General features: G+C 48.9%; 1 pseudogene; it reads right to left on the reverse strand.

Annotated features, from left to right (window-relative positions):
* LOC133249180 (epididymis-specific alpha-mannosidase-like) overlaps positions 1-20,660 on the reverse strand; it is a 36,999-nt pseudogene that overhangs the window by 11,516 nt on the left and 4,823 nt on the right.

The raw sequence follows: 20,660 nt of genomic DNA on the forward strand, positions 1-20,660 counted from the left end.
GCCACAGTTTGAAAGCATCAATTCTTCAGCACTCAGCCTTCTTTATAGTCCAACTCTTACATCCATACATGGTTACTGGGAAAAAAACATAGCTTTGACTCTACAGACCTTTGTTGGCCAAGTGATGTCTCTGCTTTTTAATATGCTGTCTAGGTTTGTCAGAGATCAAACCAGTCAATCCTAAAGGAAATCATCCCTGAATATTCATTGGAAGGACTGATGCTGAAGTTGAAGCTCCAATTCTTCAGCCACCTGATGCGAAGAGCTGACTCATTATAAAAGACTCTGATGTTGGGAAAGATTGAAGGCAGGAGGAGAAGGCGATGGCAGAGGAAGAGATGGTTGGATGGTATCATTGACTCAATGGACGTGAATTTGAGCAAACTCCGGGAGAGAGTGAAGGGAAGCCTGGTGTGTTGTAGTCTGTGGGGTCATAAAGAGCTGGACATGACTAAGCAATTGAACAACAAAAACAAGACTCACACACCTAGAAATAGAGCTGGTTACACAGCAAGAGGCTTCACCACCATCACATCCTTGACATACAACTGAGGAAATGGAGACCCAGGTGAGACATTACCTGTCCAGGTCCCAGGACCCTCCTGGGCTCAGAGGCAGCAACGGCTGCACCTCACCTCTCCCAGATGCTATGCATCAGGTTGGTGTCCTTGTCCAGGAACACGGAGTAGCAGTCATTCTCCACATGCACCAGGCGCCTGCCCACTTGCCTATGATTTGTCCTGGGTCTGCGGCCAAACTGGTTGGTGCTGTCCACAGAGGCCCCAGTCTCCTGAGTGTCCTTCTGGGCCCTCCTCATGGGCCTGATGACGTAATACCAGTAACTGAGTCCTGGGGTCGTGGTCAGCACAAGCAGGTCATAGGCAGATGGCATCTCCTTTGAGTTCTAGACCTGCGAGGCCAGAGGGACAGGGTCACATGATGTTACGGGGGGAAGACATCTCAGTCTCCTTGGCAACCCTGGGCTTACACACCTCCCGGATGGAGTGCTCGCTCCCCACGGGGGCAGCAGGGTCATCCATCATTGGGCTGAGGTGGGCTCCCCTCCTGCATCCTCTATGCTCAATAGGGTCCCAGCCCAGCCCATACTCCCTCCTCCTTCCCTTCTCCTTTGGGGCTGAAAACCCAACATCCCTCCTTCCCAACTCTCCCTGCTGCTTCCTGCCTCTGAACTTTTGCTCACACTGTTCCCTCGACCTGGAGGGCCTCCTCTTTGGAGGGAGCTCTCTTGTCTTTTCATCCTCCAATTTCCCGGAGGAGGGAGGTTTTCAGGATTTTCTCCATCTCTAAGTTATCTGATTTAGGGGTGGGATGAGGACTCTGGATCCATGTAGGGAGCCCCCTCACTCTCTAGAGAATGGGTCCCATCTCTGGGCTATTGAGGGTTTTGTGGAGGGGGCAATTAACAAGCTCATGTTGCTTCTCACCACCTCCAGTCTGGTTGTTCTCTGAACTAAAGCAGACACGATATCCCCACGCATACCCCTCAAACTGTCCTGAAGGCTCACCTCCACTACAGTTATCATCTGTCACATTCTCTACTTTCTAATTTTGTTTCCTACTTGGATCCCCCTGCTAGAATACTAGCCCCCTGAGGGCAGGGATTTTTGTCTGCTTGCTTATTAAAGTTTCTCCAGCACCTAGCATAACCCTGACATGCAGTAAGTGTTCAATAATATTAGATGCATTTATTCTTAGTGGGTATTGCCTTTAGGTGGGGAGAGGGGATGTTGTGTGTTGGGTCTTCTCAAACAATATCCTTCCCTCCTCCATCAATGTGAGACAGTCTTCCTCCTGTGTCTCAACTAAGCGCTGGTTCCTGGTCATCACTCCATATCTTAACTGTCCATTTCTGTGTCTGCTCCCTGAACCCCAAGTGACTCCAGTGTCCAGTACTCAGCTTGAGGCCACATCCCAGATAGGCATTTGGAAGTGTTTACTGAATGGCCAAGTGATGGCAGTACCTGTACCATCTCTGCAAGGAAGGATCAGCTGGGGATATGTAGGGCACCCTCTGAAACCACTTTTAGGTCCTGGTTGTGGACGGAGATGAGGAGGAACCACACACTCACACTGGATATGGGTGTTGCAGAAAGAGGCAGCTTGGGCTCAGCCCCTAACATGGCACATCCATAATGATCCACGTTTAAGATCCTTTATGCCCTTCCACACAAGGTGGAAATTTATGAGCTTGTGTGCTAGTTCATTTCAGTCATGTCCATCTCTTTGCAACCCTATGGACTGTAGCCAGCCAGGCTCCACTGTCCATAGGATTCTCCAGGCAAGAATGCTGGAATATGTTGCCATGCCCTCCTCCAGGAGATCTTCCCAACCCAGGGATCGAACACGCATCTTCTGAGGCTCCTGCATTGCAGGCAGATTCTTTACCGCTGAGCTACTGGGGAAGCCCAGAAATTTATATGAGAATATATATTCCCAAAGGAGAGGCAGGAGGCGAAGCTTCCCATGCAGCTTAGATCACCCTGAGACATTCCAAGGAGGTGACAGAAGGCACTTCTGGTCATGTCAGATGCCCAAAGCCCAGGGTCAGTCCCCTGGGTGGATCTCACTGACCCTGATGGGCAAGTGCCCCATTATGGTGATAGCAGAGTTACTTCATGATCACGTAAAAGTTTCCCACTTCTAGGGGTCCCTGCCTGGATTAGAGGCAGTAACCACAAGTGCAGCTGAGGCAGGACTCCCACTCATACCTGGGCAGGAACGGGGTTGCCTGTCTCATCTGTGAGGTTGACCTCGGGGAAGTCCGCAGTTGGGGTGACGATGGTGGTGACTGTCCAGGCCAGGGGATGGTAGACCATGGCAAAATGCCCCCCAGGCTCTGGTCCTGCACACAGACACCTGACACTCCATACATCTGGATGCCCCTCGGAACAAGGGAAACAGGCTGGTGAGCCCGGCCCTGCAGATCCTAGGTGAGTGGGACAGGCTGAAACTTGGGATTAGACATGCGGCTCCCTCTACACTGTTCATACTATGGTTCTGATTCCCAAGCGCGGGGGTGGGGGGGCGGCCCTCCAGAAGCTGAGGGTCCATGAAATCCTCACCCATCTCTCCCTGTCAGCCCACTTTCCTGGTGAGGACGGTGAGGCCATGGGAGGTAGGATCACCTGCACAAGATGACGCATCTCCTAAGGCCTGGCTCCAAAGCACTTGGCAAAGGAGGGGTGGAGAATTCTCTGGAGTTTGGAGGGTCAAGTTCAATTACCTAGTTCAGCGCTGGAGGCCGCTGTGGTACTGACCTGGATACCCCTTCCATTCCATACGCCACCCCACCCCCCATACCATGTCTTGTAGGTTCTGTCCTTTCCGATGACTCCCTGATCCCTGAACACCCACACTTTCCAGCCCCTGGCCTCTGCCCGGGCAGCTCCTATGGCAAGATGCCTTTCTGGGGTTCCCACCTACCGCTTGCCCAGGGAACTGCCCTTCTGAGCTCATGGCAATGGAAGGTCCCACCAGCACTGAATCAGACCCCAGTTCTAGCTCTCTTTCTGAGACTGTCTTCCCCTCCCAGTCCCAGTCTCTGTGGGCAGGGGCCCATCTGCTACACCCTTGGTCCCCAGGACCTGTCCCAGGTATGAAGGTAGGATGGGATTGTACACAGATACAGAGGGGAGGACGGAGCAGGTGAGGTGAGCAGCAAGGCCAGGGGGGGGAGGGGCATGGTGACAGAGCAGCGAGTGTGTACCCCTGCAGAAGGCACGGCAGGCCTGGCACCTGCCCAGGGAGACCAACTTGTCTTTGCTCAGGATTTGCAGGGATGAAGCCCATCAGGCCATTTCAGGCAAATGGCCTGATCAGTCACTTTACCTGTGTGAAACTGTCACAGTCACACAAGCTGGTCAAATGGTGGGCCTGACATAATGTGGCCCCAAGCTGAGCTTGGGAGGGACCATGTTAGCATTTATTTCTCCCTCTAGTTGTCACATCACCCCTTCTTTGTTCACAGAGAAGAAACAGAGGCTCAGAGAAGTGACTGCCCCTTGCCAACTTCCTGATGAAAGTAAGAACCACATCTGGGATTGGGACTCGGCGTTTGAAGCCCAGTGGAACAGGAGTCTCCACAGACCTCAAGGTTCTCTTCTTAGAAAGGTATGGGATCCCTGCCAGGCCTCAGGATCCACCACTGGGGGCATGCTTACCAGAGAGGACCGGGGACCTGTCCTGGATGATGGAGGCCATCAGCTTGCATACCCCCTGCATCCCGGCGCTCAGGTGCTCCACAAACATGTCTCTCACTTTGGGGGTGTGAGTCCCTGTGATGGCGTAATGGGGCCTGGGGCCCCCCTAGAGCTGAGGAGTGGGGTCAGGACCTGCCCCTGCTCAACACCTGCTCTCCTGGCACCCACTGGGCACTGGCTCTCCTTCCTTTTCAGCGGGTGCTAATGGAGAAGGTGGGGGTTCCTCCCGCTTTACAGAAGAGGAAACTGAGGTCAGATAGACTGATGGACTTGCCCAACTTTGTTTACCTTGATCTGAATCCCTGACCCGGGACAAAAAGCAGACTTCTGGAAGTGACCCCCGCCCACTACCACCCCCAGCTTCACCTCCCAGGCCTAGTCATCCCATAAGTGCTGCTAACCTGCTCAGACACGCTCCATACATGACCTTGAACTTGTCTGCACTGAGTAGGGGTGGGATTACCTCTTTTTCACTGAAGTGAAACTGAGTCACCATGGGGTGAAGTGACATTTCTGGCCACTCCAGTGGAGGCATAAGTCAATCTGCTTCACCCCCCTACACACAGTGACTGGTCCTGCCAGCCGTTAATTCCCTTTGGGTAACAATGAAAGTCATGGTCAGTGAGGCCCATTTCTGACTGGGTGAGGACACAAGTTATAGAACTTCTTAGATCTCAGTTTCCCCATCTGTACAGTGGGGGACAAATGAGATAGAAATTAGTGAACAACTTCCTTTGTAGCAGCCACAAAGCCCACAGGGCTGTGTGTTCATTATATTATCCCATTCAGTTGGCTGCCTTCCTAGGTAGACATGTGGTTCTCATTGTCCAGGGAGAGAATCAGGCTCAGAGAGGGAAAGTCACTTGCCTGAGGCCACACAGCTCAACTGAGATTTGAACCTGCACAGGACGGTTGGGCACCAATACTGCTCCACTTTGCCCTTCACCCTCTGGGTGAACCTGGTTCTAAAGCTCACTGAAGCCACAGGTGGGAGTCTGGGGACCTAGCCTTGATGCAGCTTCATCATGCACAGGTCCTGGGACCCAAGGTGACCTCAGTGTTCTCATCTGTCAAGTGGACCTGTAGTGACCGGGGACCGGGAGGATCTGGCGGCCTAGGGAGGGGGAAGCACACACCCAGGAGGGTCCCATCCTGTTCCTGCCACTGAGAGGTGTGGCGTTACCTCGGAGACCGCCCAGCGGAGCTTCTGGAGCTGCTGCAGGCCCCAGGCCCGGTCCAGGAACCGGTGTGGAGCCAACATGAAGTGTGTGAACATGGACTCCCCGGCATAGGGCAGAGCACTGGCTCGCCGCGCCAGCCCCTTGAGCCCACTTCGGGAGGCATAGAACCCAGTCCTGGAATGAAACATATCTAGGAGAAAAAGGCCAGGAGTGGGTGTGAGGTCCTGCCCATGGAGGCCCCTGAGCCCTAGTCTGGGAAGGGCTGAGGAAGATTCGGCCAGTGAAAGGTCTGCCTGGATAACCCGGGAGATGACCCAGGATAGGCATTGATCTCAAGGCTCCTACCCCAACTAGGCCAGCAAAAGCACAAGACCCCTGAAAGGGCTGGGTAGATGGGAAGGTCTGGCTGGTCTGGGCCAGGCCTGGAGAGGCCTGGACCCTGAGGTGACAGGAATGTTGGAGACATGAATCCCAGTGTGAGCCTGCGGGTGCTAAGCCATTACAGTTGTGTCCAATCCTATGCGACCCTATGGACTGCAGCCCGCCAGGCTCCTCTGTCCATGGGATTCTCCAGGCAAGGATACTGAAGTGGATTGTCCTGCCTTCCTCAGTGTGAGGCTGGGACCCTGGGAAAGCCTGTGAGCAAAGGTCTTGGAGGACTTCAGGGGAGGAGGGAGTGGGATGAGGGCCAAGAGGACAAGACCCAGAGGGGAGGGGCCTAGAGTGCTGGCAGCCCCTGTGTGTGTCACTTTTAGGGTGAATAGGAGCCTGGACAGGCCTGCATTTCAGTGGGGTCCCTCTGGCAGCCTGCAGGGAGGGGCAGGAGAGGTGGTGGCAGCTGAGAGAGGCCAGTAGACACTGTCCTGACCCTGACTGAGAGGACAAGTTGCAGGTGGGAGGACGGAGGCTAAGCTCCTTGGCGACAGGCTGTCTCAGAAGGTGGTTCAGTGTCCCCCACTATTTCTGCTTCCTGCCTCCTCCCCAGGCTGGGGGTGGTTTGGTGATTTAGTTGCTAAGCTGTGTCCGACTCTTGCAACCCCATGGACTGTGGCCTACCAGGCTCCTCTGTCCATGGAATTCTCCAGGTAAGAATACTGGAGTGGATTGCCATTTCCTTCTCCAGGAGATCTTCCTGACCCAGGAATCGAACCCAGGTCTCCTGCATTGCAGGCAGGTTCTTTATCATCTGAGCTACAAGGGAAGCCTCCCAGGCTGGGCTGTGCCCCTGTTCCCTGTTCGTCCCTCAAAGGACCTGGCTCAGACCAGGAAGGGTAGCCACCTGGCCGGGGGAAGGGTCACAGATGCAAGGGTCATCCACAGCTCCTCCCCCGTGATGAGTGTGTACAGGTCAGGCACAGCCTCTCCACAGCCTCAGCTCTAAGCTCGACACCAACTGACCAAAGCTGACAAGATCCCACAGCCCTCAGATCAGGACCCAAACCTCCTCTGTGATGTCCAGTCTGATTAAATGGTGTTTCCTCCAGTAGGCGTAGAAGGAAATGGCAACCCACTGCAAGATTCTTGCCAGGAGAATTCCATGGACAGAGGAGCCTGGCGGGCTACAGTCGATAGAGTCACAAACAGGACTGAGCAACTAACACACCTCCAGGAGGTTACATAGCCACCCCCACCCACATCCACACCCACTGGACTTCTCTGCATCCCCTCCACCTAGATGAAGCCACTTCCCCACAGACGTCCCCCTCCAACCTCAACATAACCCCTCCTACATCCTTGTATCCCCTCCCACCTCAAGTGTAACCAGACCCACATAGAGCATCCACTTCCACCTGGGGTGGAGCCCCGCCCACTTCCATGTAGCTCCTCCCATCTACACCAGCCGTCCAGGCTCCTATGTCCATGGAATTCTCCAGGCCAGAATGTAGCCTTTCCTTCTCCAGGGGATCTTCCCAACCCAGGGATCCAACCCAGGTCTCCTGCACTACAGGCTCATTCTTTACTGTCTGAGCCACCAGGGAAGCCCAGGAATACTGGAGTGGGTAGCCTATCCTTTCTCCAGGGGATCTGCCCAACCCAGGAATCGAACCAGGGTCTCCTGCATCGCAGGTGTGTGTGTGTGTGTGTTCAAGTCACACATTGCTGTGTGTGAATTCTTTACCAGCTGAGCTACCAGGGAAGCCATGCCAGAAGCCAGTCCTCCCCTAATCTGAGGTTCCCAGGAAGTGTCCTGAGAGCTAAGCAGTTTCCCCTTCTCACCACTCAGATAAGAGGCCAAGGCTCGAGAGGCATGACCAACCCAGGTCTGTGGCAGTCAGGGCAGCACCCAGACCAGAACCAACCCTGTTAGTGGGGGCCCATCCTGGTGTCTCTTTGCAAGGGAAGGAAATGAGAAGAGAAGTATTTACAGTTGAACTGCCAAGTGGGTGTCCCTCCAGGCCTCCTGGAACCCACTTCACTGATAACAAAGTGGAGGCTTAGAGAGGTGACGTCACTTACCGAAAGCAACTCAGCCCGTGAGGCGAGGAGCTGTGATCTAAACCCAGGTGAGCATCCAAGTCACCATGTGGGGCCAGCCCTCCTGAGGCACTGTGTTGCCGAATGGTGAGGGCGGGCAGGGGACAGGCCCGGGACAGACCTAGCTCCAGGGACCCTGGCCCCATGGTGAATGTTCAGCTAGAGGATGCCCTTGTGAGCTTACCTAGCCTGTCCCGTGTGGATTGCCTCACATCTCCTCTCTGCCTTTCACAAGGACCTCTCCAGCTGAGTGATCCCCGCATGGACCTGGGGCTGGGCAAAGCTGGCTGGATCCAGGACCTGATTTGTCCCTGGGATGTCCTGGCTAAAACTGACCTGAGTCCTTTCCTCTCTCACTCCCCAGACCTCGGCTTCTCCTTCTGGGCAAATGGGGAGCAAGACAACAAGGATCCTTCAAGGGCTCTCATATTTTATGTAGTGAAGGTATTAGATGGTTCAACAATTTGGACAGCCCCATTCCCCACTGATGCCCTGAGCAGGTCCTGAACCGGGGTGTGGAGGGTATTTCTGCCTCCCCAGCTCAGTGTGATGATAATTCCTGCCTGGCTTACAGACAGAGGAGCTGGGTCAGCAGGGGGGTGGTGGGTCAGCAAGTGGTGTGAGTGTGGCTCGTCCTGGGAGGGGTGTTAATGTTGGGCTTCCTTTGGGGCACCTAAGGCCCTGAACTGGCTTCCTCAGCAGGCACTGCCTGGATCACGTCTAGGTTTTGACCCAACAAAAAAAGACAGAGTAGATGCCGGAAGCTACATCTGTTGAGCGCTTCTTCTGGACAACTTATCAGGCTAAAACCTCTTATTGTTCCACTTTGTTTTGACATGTGATGGACTAAGCAAGATTAATGTTCCCCCTGTTTTACTGGCATGGGACAGTGCCATGTCATGCATGTACCCAGGCAGAAGGCTCACCCCACAACCTTGAAATGACTTAGACTGTGCTGCCTGCAGCCAGAACAGTCCTGGCCTCTGGGACACAGGCTGGAGGGAGACAAGTTCCCCCCATAATGACTGGGTGGTAATAGAAGAAGATTGGGGCCCTGGGGCAAGGAAGGGCCAAGTGATCTAGCCTTAAAGTCAGGAAAGGCTTCCTGGAGGAGGTGACGCTGCAAGACAATTAGGATTTGCAGGAAGAGAAGGTGCCAATAGGGCACTCCTTCAGGCAGCACTGTAGTTAAAGGCATAGAGGCAGGAACCCGCTGTGTGTGGACAATGGTGAGAGGCTCGATGTGGTGGGAAGCAGGCTGTGTGTCTCTATGAGTCAGGTAGGTGGGCCAGGGACCATCTCTGCCCTAGTGTCTCTAGTAGGTTCCCAGCACAGGGCTGAACAGACACGGAGTTGGGGGAGTCTCGTACCTACCTGGCACCAAATCACCTCCTCAGTCTCCAGAGCCACATACCTGAGGAATAGGGCAGAAAGTTGTGGTGGTTTCGGATATGCCATGATATATGTTTAGAGTGTATGGCTTGGAAATTGTCAGTGTGGCGTACTCCAAGAAGACACCGGTCTTGGGTGTGAGGCTGTTGATGTAGTTCATCAGACGGTCCATGCTGGCAAATTGCACTGAGGCATTGAAGAACTGCCTGTCGCATCCCTGTGGGCCAGAAGCAACACCCTGCACTTCTGGAAGCAGAGCCCAAACTAAACAGGGTGAGTTCCTCTTCAACTCTCTCCCATTCTCCTTGGTGGGCCACAAGCTCCCAAACCAGCTCCCAAGCCCTGTGCTCTGGATGTTTCTCTGTGCCCCTCTCTCTTTCTCTCTCCTTTTTTATATTACATCCCCCATGCTTGTTTATCCTCTAGCTCCAGGATTATACCTTTTCACCACATTTCCCCGTTTCTCCAACCTTCTCAATCCTCTCTCTGCAACCACAAACTTTCATATCTTCTTCTCTCCAGTATTCTTGCCTGGAGAATTCTATGGGCAGAGGAGCCTGGCGGGCTACAGTCCATAGGGTCACATAGAGTTGGACACTACGGAGTGACTAATACACACACACAGGAAGTGTGAACAGATAGAATACTAGTGACGAAATTAAACTGGTTTTCAAATGCCTTCCAAGAAATAAAAGATCAGATTTCAAGGAGATTTCTACCAAATACTGAAGAGGAATTAATACCAATCTTTTTTAGTCTCTTCCAAAAATTAGAAGAGGATAGAACACTTTAAATAAGTATGATTTTTTAAGATCAACATTACCCTTACATCAAACCAGACAAGGAAGCCTCAAGAAAAGAAGATTATAGCCCAATGTCCCTGGTGAATATAGATATAAAAATGCTCAACAATATATTCACAAAACAAGTTTTACAATACATGAAAACAGTATTACACCATGATCAAGCAGGATTTATTCCAGGAATGCAAGGGTGTTTCAACAGCCACAAATAAATTAGTGTGCAACACCCCATTAAGAAAATGCAGATAAAAATCCTATGATCATCTTAATGCAGAAAAAGCATGTGACAGAATTCAGCATTCATTTATGACCAAAAGTCTCATCACAGTGGGTATGGAGGGAATATACCTCAACCTGATGAAGATCAAGTATGACAAACCGACCCCTGGCAACACATTCAATGATGAAAAACTGAAAGCTTTTCGTTTAAGATCAGAAAAGACACAGATGATTACATGTACCACCTTTATCTATTATGGTGTTACAAATCATAGCTGCAGCAATTAGGAAAGAAAAGAGAAGGCACAGGAATTAGAATAAAAGCAACTAAAAACTGTCACTACTGGCAGCTATAATGATGTTATATATAAAAATCCCTAGAGATATAAACTGTTAGAATTAATAAATTCACTATAGTTGTAAGATAAAAAGTCAATATACACAATCATATGTTGATGAGCATTTCTCTATACTAACAACAAACTGTCATAAAGAGAAATGAAGGAAACAATCCAGTGATAGTTGTATCAAAAAGGTGAAATACCTAAGAATACTTTTAACCGAGTAGGGGACAGACCCGCACACTGAAACCTGTAAGGCAGTGATTATAGAAATTGAAGAAGACACAAATAAATGGGAAAATATTCTGTGCTCATGAGTGAAAGAATTGATGAAATGTCCACATTTCCCAAATCTATCTACAGATTCAATGCAAAGCCTATTACAATTCCAATGACATTTTCCCTAGAAATAGAACAACCAATCCTAAAATTTTTGGAACCACAGAAGACCCTGAGTAGTCAAATCACCCTTGAGGAAGAAGAACTGTACAGGAAGCATCATGACTCTGATTTCATCATATGCTACAGTTCAGTTCAGTTCAGTCGCTTAGTCGTGTCCGACTCTTTGCGACCCCATGAATCGCAGCACGCCAGGCCTCCCTGTCCATCACCAACACCTGGAGTTCACTCAGACTCACGTCCATCGAGTCAGTGATGCCATCCAGCCATCTCATCCTCTGTCGTCCCCTTCTCCTCCTGCCCCCAATCCCTCCCAGCATCAGAGTCTTTTCCAATGAGTCAACTCTTCGCACGAGGTGGCCAAATACTGGAGTTTCAGCTTTAGCATCATTCCTTCCAAAGAAACACTCAGAAATGAATTGTCCGAGGAGACACATGTGCTGACAAAGCAAGAGACTTTATTGGGAAAAGGCACCCAGGTGGAGAGCTTCATATGCTACAAGGCTATACTAGTCAAAATAGACCAATATTGACATAAAAAGAGATACATAGATCAATGGGGGAGGATAGAAAGCTCAGAAATAAGCCACACATATAAGGTAATTATTTTACACCAAAGGAGCCAATAACATAAAATGGGAAAAGGACATTTTCTACAATAAATAGTGTTAGAAAACTGGATATCCTCATTCAAGGAATGAATTTGGACTACCATCTGACACTGTACTCACATATTAATTCAAATTAGTTGAAGACTTGATGATAAGACCTGAAACTATAAAATAAAACATAAGTAATAAACTCCTTATCATCTATCTTAATTATATTTTTGGATTTGATACCAATGCTAAAGCAACCCAAGGAATAATAAACAATTTGGACTACATCAAACAAAAGCTTCTGCACAGCAAAGTATCTTCAACAAAATAAGACAACCTACTAAATGGGAAAAAATACTTGCAAATCATAAATATGAAAAAGGTTGATATTGAAAATATGTAAATAATACATACAACTGAATAGTAAAATACAAGCAATTTAGGTAAAAAATGGGCAAAGGACCTGAACAGACATTTGTCCAAGGAACATATAGAGATGCCAACAGACACAGGAAAAGATACTGAATATATCAAAATCACAGAGAGGTACCACCTCAAATCTATTAGAATGGCTGTTGTCCAAGAGACAAGAAACCACAAGTGTTGCTCAAGATGAGGAGAAAAGAAAACTTTCATGCACAGTTAGTTTGAATGAAAACTGTTATAGCAACTATAGAAAACAGTATGGAGATTCCTCAAGAAATTAAAGATAGAGCCACATATGATCCAGCAATCCCACTTCTGTGTGTTTATCCAAAGAAAACAAAAACATTAACTTGAAAAGACCTCTGCACCCCCAGGTTCATTGTTGCATTATTTAAAACAATAGGGGTCAGCCTATGCATCCATCAGTGGATGAACAGATAAATAAAATGTTATATAAATATTTATAAATGTGTGTATATATATATAAATATATATAGTTATTCACCAATAACATCATCAATAAAAAACAGGAAATCTTGCCATTTGCAGCAACATGGATGGAACTTGAAGTCATTATGCTAAGTGAAGTCAGATAGGGAAACATGAATGCCATATGATCTCACAGGTGAATTTTTTTAATGGAGGTAATATAAAAATAAGCTTATGCCTGGAGAGAACAGATTGGTGGTTGCTTAAATGACTGATGGAAGTCAAAAGGTATAAATTTCCTTCGACAAAATACAGAAGTCTTGGAGATGCAGAGTACATCATGGTAACTGTGGCTAATGATACTCTATCATGTATTTGAAAGTTGCTAAAAGAGTAGATCTTAAAAGCTCACATCACAAAAAAAATTTTTGTAACTCTCTGTGGTGACAGATATTAACTAGATCTATTGTGGTTATCATTTTGCAATATATTCATATATGGGGTCATTATGTTGTATTCATGCGACTAATATAATGTCATACACAATAAAGAAGGAGAGAGCTACAGTTCTAAAAAAAAGTACCCCCCCCAAATAGTCACAGTATTCTGTGTTTTCCTTGTTGAAATTTGGCTTTGGGAAAAGTACATATAATAGAATTATAGTGAGAATATATGTAAGAGGCAGGGCTCACAGGAGTGAAAGTCTTCCTTTGACTGAGATGAAATCATGTAATGGATAAAGTTGTTCAGAGGCATTTCATGTGTATCTCAAATGTTGGACTCAATTGAATGTCCAGCCACCTCTGAATGCATCTTTATTAAAATCTGCAATTCCTGGCTCACAGAAATCTTGCAGAGGAGATTATCTTACTCTCATGGGTGTGTGCGTGCTCAGTCACTTGGTCGTGTCTGACTCTTTTGCTACCCCTTGGACTGCAGCCCACTAGGATCCTCTGTTCATGGGATTTTCCAGGCAAGAAGACAGGAGTGGACTGCCATTTCCTCCCCCAGGGGATCTTCCTGACCCAGGGATCAAACTCACATCTCCTAAGTCTCATGGTGTTGGGAGGCACATTCTTTACCACTGAGCCACCTGGGAAGACTCTAGTGGGCACAACAAGGTAAGATCAAAGAAAGTTCTCTTTAGGTTTTGACAGGTGAGTCCAGGCAAAATTAGTCCTGTGAGTGGCCAGAGGGATGAAACCTTCAGAATTTATTGCTCTCAGGCTGGCTAAAGAGATATTTCATAAAATCTATTCTTATCTTTTCTCTCTCATGAATTCTGTGATGAGCGCACCACAAAAACTCATGAGAGTGTATAGCACAATAAACAGCTTAACTTCCCCAACACAGGTGGGCAGATCCCTGGACAGGGCTGAAGCGGCGCCAGGGTGAAGGTCTTTGATCAGAGGGGAAAGGTCATGACTGGATCTTACGGGGCCTCCGAGTGTGTTCAGAACCATCTCCAGAAAGAAATGCCAGAGTAATAATATGTTGATGAAGCAAGCCTAGATTTATAAATCCTCCAGCACCCTACTTTGACAGTCATCATAACAAGTAAGAAGTAGGAGGTTGCTGCTGCTGCTGCTGAGTCGCTTCAGTCGTGTCCGACTCTGTGCGACCCCAGAGATGGCAGCCCACCAGGCTCCCCGGTCCCTGGGATTTTCCAGGCAAGAACAGTGGAGTGGGTTGCCATTTCCTTCTCCAATGCGTGAAAGGGAAAAGTGAAAGTGAAGTTGCTCAGTCGTGCCCGACTCTTAGCAACCCATGGATTGCAGCCCACCAGGCTCCTCCATCCATGGGATTTTCCAGGCAAGAGTACTGGAGTGGGGTGCCATTGCCTTCTCCAGTAGGAGGTTAGAGGTAGATTTTTATAAACTTTTGTGACCCAGATCCAAGTTACTTTAGGCAGGTGTTTCTATTTTCCTTTGGCAAATACCACATTCTGAACTCCCAAGGCAGTAAAACTGACTGGATGAAGACCAGCCTGGTTAGAGCTGCAAACAGGTAAAGGGTAGTAGCAGGTACAGAGGCCAGACCCATCATGGCAATCTCTGGGTGTAGTTGAGGAATCAGGGCCTGGGATGTGCCCCCTTACCCACGGCCAGAGAACATGTCCTATCTGGAACCAGATGAACTGTTCCCATGTGTTGTTCAACAGTTTCTTGGTATACATCTGAATGTTGTCCTTAATGACAGGCATGTCACTGGGGGTGAACATCTCATCCATGCGTTGATCTTGGAAGAAAAACCCTTCGCTGAGAGACAGGGAAGAGTGTTAGGGGGCTGCACCCTGGAAAGGAAAGCAGCCTGGGGTCCAGGTGGACCGGAAGTGCTCTGTGAGGCCAGAGTGCATCTGGGCCAGCAGACCCCTCTGATGGCCTCCATCATCCATCAGTCTGACAGGCAGGTCAGTGGTGGGCAGATGAGAGCTTTGTGGACAGAGGGGCCACATTTCAGCCCTGTGGGGGACCTCAAGCACATCTCCTTACAGCTCCTGTATTCCTTCTGCTGCCAAGTGAAGCCCACAACCTCTGGGCCCCACCTCCACCATACGGATTAAGTGAGGACCGTCTTGATTTCTCCTTCTTTATGTCAGCTCCATGCTCATCAGATCCACTCCCAAGGACGAAAAGAGGGCTGGGGCCAAGGGTAAGCAAGGAACACAGGCACCGTGGGCACCAGACTTCGGGGGTATAAAAATCTTGATACCTAAATTATGGTATTTTAACAATATTTTTAAAGTAAAAATGACTCTGAAAAACTTCCTGATGAGCAGAATCTCAATATTCTGTATAAAGACAGGCCAGCATGCTGGAATCCACAGGCACTAATGTGGTTTGGGACCCACCAAAAGTGAACTTCTGGGGTCTGGATAGCCCACAGCAAGGGTCTTTGCCATTCATGCCAGGAAGCATAGAGGTGACATCTCAACCAGGCTCCAGGAATGACCAACCTGGGAATCTCTGTGAATCTCAGTTTGCTAATCACTAAGGTATACTAAAATTGAATTGAATTGAAGAAAAATTGACTTAAATTGAAGAAAGTGGAGAAAACTACTAGACCATTCAGGTATGACCTAAATCAAATCCCTTATGATTATACAGTGGAAGTGACAAATAGATTTAAGGGACTAGATCTGATAGACAGAGTGCCTGATGAACTATGGACTGAGGTTCATGACATCGTACAGGAGACAGGGATCAAGACCATCCCCATGGAAAAGAAATGCAAAAAAGCAAAATGGCTGTCTGAGGAGGCCTTATAAATAGCTGTGAAAAGAAGAGAAGCAAAAAGCAAAGGAGAAAAGGAAAGATGTAAGCATCTGAATGCAGAGTTCCAAAGAATAGCAAGAAGAGATAAGAAAGCCTTCCTCAGCGACCAATGAAAAGAAATAGAGGAAAACAACAGAATGGGAAAGACTAGAGATCTCTTCAAGAAAATTAGAGATACCAAGGGAACATTTCACGCAAAGATGGGCTCAATAAAGGACAGAAATGGTATGGACCTAACAGAAGCAGAAGATATTAAGAAGAGGTGGCAAGAATACACAGAAGAACTGTGTACAAAAAAGATCTTCACGATCCAAATAATCACCATGGTGTGATCACTGACCTAGAGCCAGACATCCTGGAATGTGAAGTCAAGTGGGCCTTAGAAAGCATCACTACGAACAAAGCTAGTGGAGGTGATGGAATTCCAGTTCAGCTATTCCAAATCCTGAAAGATGATGCTGTGAAAGTGCTGCACTCAATATGCCAGCAAATTTGGAAAACTCAGCAGTGGCCACAGGACTGGCAAAGGTCAGTTTTCATTCCAATCCCAGAGAAAGGCAATGCCAAAGAATGCTCAAACTACCACACGATTGCACTCATCTCACAGGCCCGTTAACAACACATTTCTGTTGTTGGAAGTTCCCGGTTTTCGGTACTTTCTTCAGACAGCCCCAGGAAATAAAGAAACTACATCATAGGCTGCTGCAAGGATTAAAAGAAACCCAGAGGGCAGTGGCTTCCACCAGGCCTGGCACTTTGTAGATGGCAAAGGCAGTGTCTGTGTGGTTGTTGAGTGTTACATTCATTCATGCTAGCTGCCCACCCATCAGAAGAGTTATTATGTCCCAGGTACCCTGAACCCCCCACCACCTCCTCTCTGCATCGAGCACAGTTTACTGAGTGCAGGTCTGTGCCAGACCCTTTGGAGACTCAAGAAGACAGCACCAGCCCAGCTGAAGGGGGAAGGGGACTCAGAGCCACAGACATCCGAGCTGGGCCTGTAGCTCAGCCAGGAGCTAGACCTACAGGAGGAGAGAACCATTCATGCTGGAGGGCACAGCAGGACAAAGATGGGCCTGGGACCTCCCATGGCCTGTGTAGCCGCCAGCATCCCAAATGCTCGGGAGAATATCAGGGGCTCTGAGATGCAGGAATAGAGGGGGAAGAAGCAGAGGCAAGTTGGGAGCCGTGGATGTGGCTCGCTGCTCACCTGTTTCTGCTGCATGGTCTCCTTCAGGTCATAGTCTATGCGGGAGATGATGTGGCCACTGAAGCCTGCCAGGGCAAACAGGGTGGGAGTTGTGGCAGATGCGCCAAATGAGTCCACCTGCCAGGAGAACTGCGGCCGGATCCCAAACGTTTCATAGAGAAACCCATGTCCTTCTGCAAAGAGATCAGCCTCCTCAGTGACTGAAGGGTGGCCCCTCACCCCCTAACTCCCTCAAGTCCCCCTGCCCTTCTCTAGGACTGGAGTGCCATCTACCAGGCCAAGCAGGGTCTTGCTGCTGTAGACACTAATACAGAGGACTCCATCTCAGAATCATCCAACCACTAACTTACTGAATTCTGATTTACAAGCTACTATATCGAGCCACATCAGCATCACCGATTTGATGGACATGGGTTTAGCAAGCTCCAGGAGTTGGTGATGGACAGGGAGGCCTGGTGTGCTGCAGTCCATGGGTTTGCAAAGAGTCGGACACGACTAAGCGACTAAACTGAACTGAAGTGATATTGAGCCAGGCTGTTCTGAGGCCATCAGAGAAAAGAGATGGAAAAGCACTTGGTCCAGCCTCCAGGGAGAGGGGCTGAGCTAACAAGCCCCTCACTGACTGGGCCAGGCTCGGGTCAGATCCATGATTCTTACCTGGTGGCAGCGTGACTTGGGTAAGTTTTAGTAGGATTTGAGCCTCAACCTTTACCCCTACGGGTGGAGTCTTGTAAGACTCCCCATCTCCAGGACTGCCTCAAGGACTGAAGGGACTAAGTGTATGTCTTGTACTTAGAACATGAAGTTTATTGTGAGAGGAAATCAATGTCCATCCTCCGGGGAGCTTGGCTGGTCTTGGAAATGATGCCTCATGAAATCCCCTGGGGAGGAACCATTGCCCGGAGGTTCATGTCCTTTCCTACCTCAGGGTGATGGGAACACAATTGTGCTGGGATTCTGGTTGCCATGGTCTAGGCCAGGCCTGTAGGGTCATCTCTGGGGCATTCAGGACAGTGGGCATGGTGGGCTGAGACCAGAGGTGAGGGCTGTCCCCACCGTGGTCACCCCCGAGGAGGGGAGGGGGTCAGCACCTATCCCCTCCTTCCAAGCTCAATAGCACTTGTCTGACCAGATTCTGGGCTGAGCTCTGGGGATCCAGAGAAGAATCAGACACCAGTCACTAGCAGAGACAACCTGTAGTTTCCAGGTGGAGAGGGGAGATGACAAGGTCCTGTGAGTTTAACGGAGGTTCCTGGACCATGAGACCCCTCAGCTGAGTCTGAGATGAGCTGTTCGGGTGGAAACAACAGGAAAGCTTGTGATTGAAAGCACAGGAGGCCCTGTTGTGGGAGCAGCTTAAGAGCAGCGGGAGGCAGAAGGATGAGGTAGAGGCCAGGAGGTGAGGGCTGCGACTGCACTTTGCAGACTAGGAGTTTACTTAACAAAACTTAAACATTCCCATCACGTTCCTATTTACACCTAGAAATAAGTCCATAGAAACTCAGAAGGAAGGAACCACAGATTAAAGGGGTGAAAGGAGAGACAGTGTAAGGAAAATTCTCAGAAAAAATCCAATGCCATCTTGGTGTTCGACACTTGGTGTAACTGGGATCACACTTAGGGGGGTGACAGTGGGCTAGAGCTGTAATCAATGCTGGCTCATCCACTGCCTCTTTGACCTTCCTTTGGCCTCAGCCTTTGTGCCTGTTCCACAAAATGAAACTTAGAACAGTGATGCTCCCTTAGTACCCTGCCTTTCAGTTCAGTCTCTCAGTCATGTCCGACTCTTTGCGACCCCATGAACCACAGCACACCAGGCCTCCCTGTCCATCACCAACTCCAGGAGTTTACCCAAACTCATGTCCATTGAGTCAGTGATGCCATCTAGCCATCTCATCCTCTGTCATCCCCTTCTCTGCCTGCCCTCAATCTTTCCCAACATCAGGGTCTTTTCAAATGAGTCAGCTCTTTGCATCAGGTGGCCAAAATATTGGAGTTTCTGCTTCAACATTAGTCCTTCCAATGAACACCCAAGACTGATTTCCTTTAGGATGGACTGATGGATCTCCTTGCAGTCCAAGGGACTCTCAAGAGTCTTCTCTAACACCACAGTTCAAAAGCATCAATTTTTCTGCACTCAGCTTTCTTTATAGTCCAACTCTCACATCCATACATGACTACTGGAAAAACCATAGCCTTGACTAGACAGACCTTTGTTGACAAAGTAATGTCACCCTGCCTTTAGGGATGGGTGAAACTATTTCTTGTGAAAAAACATTAGTTACATAGCTTGGAATGGGTGTTTGGTGCAAACTATGCAAGGGGATGGAGAACACAGTGGGGATAGAGGAGATGGTGGTGATATGGTGGTGGAGGTGATGGTGGGTGAAGCAGTGGTTGCGGTAGTAATGGCCATGGTAGAGATAATGATGATGGTGGTGGTGAGGATGGTAGAGGTGGTGATGAAGTTTTTGAACTGCTCATGATGGTGTTAGCATTAATGGTGGTGGTTTTGGTGGTGGTGGTAGAGTTGACATTGGAGATGTGTTTGTTTTTTGTGGTACTGGTGGTCATGGTGTCAGAGGCTGTTGGAATGGGCAGGTGATGTGCTGGTGGAGGTGGCCCTTCTTTTTGTAGTGGCAGTTGTAATAGTGGTAGTGGAGTTGGTGATGATGGTGGTAGAGGTTTTGTTGGTGGCGAAGATGATGCAGAAGCTGGTGGTAGTAGAGGTGTTCATGAGGTGATGTGGTTTAGGTAGTTGTACAGGTGGTGTGCAGATGGTGGTGTACAGTTGTACAGATGGTGGTGGTGGCAGTGAAGTAGTGGAGGTGTGTGAGGTGGTTGAGGTGTTTGAGCTGATGGTGGATGTGATGCCAGTGGTGCTGCTGGTGGTCCTCAAGGTGGTGTAGGCAGTGATGACAGTAGCAGAGCTGCTGCTGCTGCTGATGGAGATGTGGTGGTTGTTGATGGTGGTGGTAGTGGTGATGGTATAGACAGAATGATTGAGGTGGTGTTGTTGGTAATTATGGTGGTGGTCGTCCTGGTGTAGATGTAATGATCCAGGTGGTGGTGGTGGTAGTGATTATGGTGGTGGTGGTGGTGGTGATGGTGTATATGTAATGACTGAGGTGGCGGTGTTAGTAATTATGGTGGTGGTGACGGTGTTGATGTAATGATCGAGGTGGTGCTGTTAGTAATTATGGTGATGGTGTAGATGTAATGATCAAGATAGTGGTGGTGTTAGTAATTGTGGTGGTGGTGGTGGTGTAGATGTAATGATCGAGGTAGTGGTGTTAGTAATTATGGTGATGGTGGTGGTGTAGATGTAATGGTCAAGATGGTGGTGTTAGTAATTGTGGTTGTTGGTGGTGGTGTATATGTAATGATCGAGGTGGTGGTAGTGATTATGGTGGTGGTGGTGTTAGTAATTGTGGTGATGGTGTAGATGTAATGATCAAGATCATGGTGTTGGTAGTGATTATGGTGGTGGTGGTGATGGTGGAGTATGTGCTGTTGTTGGAGGTGGTGGGGTGTTGGAGCTGATGCAGATGGTGGTGGTGGTGGTAATGGTGTGAATAGTGCCAGAGTATGTGGTGGGTGGGGTGATAACAGAGATGGGATCTAACCTTCACTGACCGTTTACTGGAGATCCGCACACTACACTCAATGTGCTCTTTTGAATTATCCCAAT

This window comes from Bos javanicus, chromosome 6, assembly GCF_032452875.1.
Source record: "Bos javanicus breed banteng chromosome 6, ARS-OSU_banteng_1.0, whole genome shotgun sequence".
Taxonomy (NCBI): domain Eukaryota; kingdom Metazoa; phylum Chordata; class Mammalia; order Artiodactyla; family Bovidae; genus Bos; species Bos javanicus.